The sequence below is a fragment of the Malania oleifera genome, chromosome 8 (assembly GCF_029873635.1).
Source record: "Malania oleifera isolate guangnan ecotype guangnan chromosome 8, ASM2987363v1, whole genome shotgun sequence".
In the NCBI taxonomy this organism is placed as follows: Eukaryota; Viridiplantae; Streptophyta; class Magnoliopsida; order Santalales; family Ximeniaceae; genus Malania; species Malania oleifera.
The window spans coordinates 32,134,840-32,140,404 of record NC_080424.1 but is presented as its reverse complement, the minus strand read 5'-3'; the positions used below and the strand labels follow the sequence as shown (position 1 = coordinate 32,140,404).

The following is a 5,565-nucleotide window of genomic DNA, read 5'->3' as shown; positions in this document are numbered from 1 at the left end:
TCATTAAGAACCATACCTGCTGAGACATCTTAGACCAGGATGTGTAATCATTTACCCGTTAGATCAATTGTATAAAAGGCACTTCAAAACTCTCACCATAACTTTGTAATTCGTTTGAGTAAAAATTATATAAATCCCAAACATTCCCTGAAATTATAATCACCTAATTTCTTTTCAATGTCAAACTAATGCACATGCTTACACTTTCAAATCAGGGTAAAGTATCATTTTCCTACCAAATTGGTTTTTGGAATTTTTTTTTTCAAATAGATTTTTTTTAATATTAAATACAATACAGATGAAGTTGTTTAGTCGGCTATGATCAATGATTGGACATTGTTTGGCAACATAAATCTTGTGTGAAATGGACCAAAAAGGAAAAGAGTGATATTCATTTGTACTAGAGAGTTGCTAATGGTAGAAGAATCAGTTTCTGAAGATGGCTTCAAAAGCCACAATCAATTGCAGACAACAACAGAAGATTTCACACTAGGCTATATATAAATCAAATCCTAATCGAGCCAAGTAGGATTGGTGTCCCATTGCTAAGTAGGATTCGCACAGGATAGAGCGTAAAGATAAAGCTCTAGATCCTAGCATGCATGGTTTTCCTTCTAGATAGCATATTGTTAAAGGTCCGAGTATCATTATAATTTTCCTTCCAAGTAAGTTGCTAAAAATGATTTTTTTAGGTGTTATTTGGTTCACATGATCCTTCGGGTTACTTGGGAATGTGATGCCCATGACATCTTATTCTCATGCTTGTTTTCAGGTTATGGTGATAACATCACTTCCTTGGGAATAAAGAATTCCCACAAAATATAGAAGTCCAATCGTTTCCCACTTAGTATCTTACATTTTTTTGGGCATCTTAATTTTAGGATTACACTGTCCCCACTATTTTGGCCGACTTATGAAAATATGAAAATATGTAATCGATGCACACTCTCATCGACCCATCTTTCTTTTCCCTAAACAATATCGGTGCTCCCCAGGGTGACGCTCTGGGCCCGATAAACCCCTTATCTAATAGTTTCTACAACTGTTCCTTCAATTCTTTCAATACCGTCAATACTATTTTGTATGATGCTTTCGATATTGGCGCTGTCCCCAAAACTAGATCAATAACAAATTCTACCTGACGATCAGAAGGTAATCCTGGCAAACCATTGGGAAATACATCAGGAGAATCCCTCACTACTAAGATATCCTCAACCCCCAACTCCCCTTCTAATACTTTACACAGGCCACAAATCCCTGACAACCCTCCAGCAATAACCTCCTCCCCTGAATGGCAAATAACAATTATGGCAGGGCACACACACATGACCCACAAATCTATACTCTCGTCCTCTTGGAGGTCTGAACACTACCTTTTTCTTATAACAGTCAATACTGGCATAACTGATAGCTAGCCAGTCCATTGCCAAGATCAGAATAAACTAGTGCCTATAAAGCACTACAAGACCAGTGGACAATATCCTTCCCTGACCATCCACTAGACAATCCTTAAACACCTTTCTACATTTTACCATTATTCCTATTGGTATGGCTACAAATAATTTGATGTCTAATAGTTAACTTTCCATATTACACAGTCTGATATATTCCCAAGAAATAAACGAACATATTGCTTCTAAATCACTTAAAACAATAAATTTAACTGAAATTATAACTATACTACCTCTCACCATGTCACCTATAGTCTCTACCTCTTCTGGTGTAAGCGTATACACCCACGCTTAAGTGGTGTTCCTCTGCTAGCCAACTCAAGGTGCTTGATGACTTCCTTGGTATGGTTTAAGAGTAGGCGCACAAACTGGCGGTTCACGACAATCTCTCACCATATGGCCCAACTGGTGGCATCGGTAGCATATCTCCTCTCTGACCCAACACTCCCCTGGGTGTTTCTTATAGCATCTGGAATTAAAAGAGGGGGCATCGGCCTGCCCTGTACTACCCGGTCTCCTATTCCTTGTCTCTGGCCTACACTGCCATCATGTCTTCTCCAAGTCCTCTGACTGGTACCTGCATGAAATTCAGGAGGCATAGATCTCTTCCTCTGGTTCATATTCATAAACTCCTCCGCCTGGGCATCTCTAGTAGAAGAGTGAATGTATTGATCATAGAAAATTTCCTTAAAATGGTTCCATGTTAGGGTTGCTAGTTCTAACCTTTGTTCTTCAAGTAACATTACTGACATCCACAAATGTTTGGCCTCCCCAATTATTTTCAAAACAACATACAATACTTTCGGCTCGTTTGCACAGCGTAGACTTGCTAATATATCTTCCATCTCTTGGATCCATTCCTTCACAATAATTTGGTCGGCTCTCCCTGCAAAAGTCAGGGAATTCATGTGGATAAATTGCTTGATAGTGCAGCTCGGGTCAACTGGTGGGTAATTTTGTCCCCCATAGTTCCACACAATCCCTGCCATGACCTGTTGGCCTACACTACACAACAGTTATTCAAGGTCACAGCCACCTATGCTGGAATCCCCCCATGTTACCACTACTTCCAGTATTTACATTGTTATGCCTGAGGTCTATCTTGAAAAGGAAACAACCAGTCTCAGAACTCAATTACTATCACGCAACCAATACACTTATCAAATTATAACTCATGAAACATTCTTCTATAACCATTCATCATAATATCTTCAATCCCAATTTAAGATTCATTCCTACCACTCAAAAACAAGAACTGACGATAGTTTACTATGGTTTTTCTGAAGTCGTCACCTCAGGAAAAACACAGCAACAACCATGGAACTCCTGCCTCCAAGCCGCAAGATAGAACCCTAACTTCCTCAATCTCATCCTCTAACAAGAACAACTGCATATCTCAATCCACCCATCTCCTACTCTCCTCACAATCCATTCCTATACTCTGGTATTGTATTCCGCTGTTTACTAAAGTTTGTAAAACCTAGCAACTTGACTCTGATACCAAAATGTAATGCTCTGACTTTCGAACCATTTTTTTTCTCATAAAATATTATTACTCTAATAATACTCTAATACCATAATACGCAGTCAAAGTCAACCCGGACTCACAGGTACTAAGCATTTACCTATTTATACATACATATTGCCTAAGCAGTGGAACTAAAATACACTTTACATATGTACAATACCAAAGTTTCATTGTTACTACCTATACACATATATACCCCAAAAATCCATCATGATTTTGACTCGACTACTTACCTTGCAACTGGGTAGTACCTATGAACTCCTCTATCATGGAGCTCACTCCACTCATTTGTCGAGATTTCTTGAAATATTTGTAATGTTAGGGCGAGACACCTCTCAGTAAGGGAAATAGACTAATATCAATGTGTGGCAACGTGAGTTTGTCATATTACAAGCATATACTGCAAATAATATAATTGTAATATAACTTAAGCTATAACTGATATTACATGAAAATTTGTACTCCTACACATAATCTTACTATATCATAATGAATTTTCATAAAATTTAAATCATCTGCTAAATCAGTATAATACTGAATTTATACCTTGGATGTCCGTGTATCATGACTCCACCCCTTATGATCTGGGTTGTGCAGTTCGAAGGCTGGACCTAAACTAGCTGGCCTACTAGGTTAAGTCAAACATAACATACTATGCACGATCGCCCAACCTGGCCTGCCCATCCTTCTACACCGTCACGCACTTCTAGTGGGTCAGTAACACAATGGGTATCCTACTACACCAACACACTTCTAGGCTAATCAGCTACCGACCCACACTTCCTTACTAGTGTAGTTGCACTGTCGACTATACCCAATCTGGTCCGCCCAACCTACTACACCGTCAAAACCACTGGGGTCGGCACTTAGTGGGTATACCTACTACACCGATCTGACTAGCTAGCTACGGTACTGTGCTCTAAACGTAAGTAACCATCCGGGTTCTAATACTATATAATACATTTCACATAATATATATTTCTGTTCATAAACAACATTTTCATATTCCTATAATAGAACCTGACTTTTACATATTTCTAAATAAAATTTGTCTTTTCATAATTTATGAATCATATCATCATAATAATAATACTTTTCACGGCATCTGCGCTGGCTATTATATCTCAGCATCTGCGCCGACTATCATATCTTAGCATCTGCTCCAACTATCATATCTCGGCATCTGCGCTGACTATCATATCATACTATACTAAAAAATATCTGAGTTTTTGTACTAATTATCATTTTTCTAAAATCACTATAAAATCATGTTTGTTCCATGAAATAAAAGCATTCTCTGGCATACTGTAAATACATTTAATTTAAACTCATGCCACACAAGTAAGTAATTCTACATAATATTATCTGGCCTACAAAACATAATGTACTAATGAAATATTATGATTTACAAAATCATGATTTTCTCAATTTAACATCAATATTTCTCAAAACTAATTATATCATACATATCATTTCTGAAACATATACTGAATAAAAATAAACATTTAATTTCCTAAAAAACCTAACTTAATCTATTCCCTTACCTAGTTTCCTAAACTACGCCTGTAGGGATCTCGAAATTATACCCGCGGCACTCACCCAAACCCTGAATTCAATAACCCAAGCAATCAATTTCGTCTCAAATAAAATACTATTTTAAAATTTCCTAGGTCCATAAACTCCAAATAAGCAATTAAACTCCCAAAAATAAGTAATTTGCTTAATTCCCTAAATCTCACTCTCGCTTTGGAGTGGTGCCTAGAACCCCCCAAATTGAAAATTTGCTCCGACCAAAAAGTCAACGATCGAGACTAGGACCCCTTAGTGGTGCCTGATCGTTGATTTAGCTAAAGATTTAAGGAAAAATTGAAGAGAGAGGAAGAGGTTACCTTACCCCAGGAGTGGTGCCTACAACGCTCCTACAACAAATCCACTATGGTTGGAATGTCCGTAACGGAGATAGGAACCCAATAGTATCTTCCCAACTTCTTTGGAAATTCAACTGAAAATCTATATGAGCATCTTGATGAGTTCCTTGAAAGTTGCTCCACCATACGCATATCCAACTTTAGTGATGATGCCCTCCGCCTTAGGTTATTTCTATTCTCTCTGAAAGACAAAGAAAAATATTAGTTGAATTCTTTAGAGCCGAAATCGGTGACCACCTGGGCCACCATGCAACACGAATTTCTCAAAAAGTACTTCCCTATTAGGATAACTAACCAACTTAGGAAGGCTATCACCAGTTTCTCACAAATAGATGGTGAGCAATTTTTCGAGACATAGGAGGGTTTTAGGGACCTTTTTCATAAATGCCCACATCATCAAGTCCCTAGGTGGCAATTAGTTCAAATATTCTATGAGGGGTTAGCTGAGTGCGATAGATCCACGGTTGACACATCATGTAGAGATACTTTCCTCACAAAGCATGAGAATGAGCCTTGGACTCTCTTTAAGACCCTCACCGAGAATTCTCAACAACACATTGTTGCTACTCGTAGACCGTCCCAACCTTCTTCTTCCCATTTTAAGTGAGTCTACGAGTTAGCAGCCGGCCATGACCTCGCACCGACTTTGCACACCATT

The 5,565-nt window shown here is 38.2% G+C and overlaps 1 non-coding gene across 1 annotated transcript; it reads right to left on the bottom strand.

Annotated features, from left to right (window-relative positions):
• Window positions 1–5,203: 5,203 nt before the first annotated feature.
• Window positions 5,204–5,309, bottom strand: LOC131163141 (small nucleolar RNA R71). The gene has a single exon (XR_009138922.1). It is a non-coding gene; the product is annotated as a small nucleolar RNA R71 (small nucleolar RNA).
• Window positions 5,310–5,565: the final 256 nt, after the last annotated feature.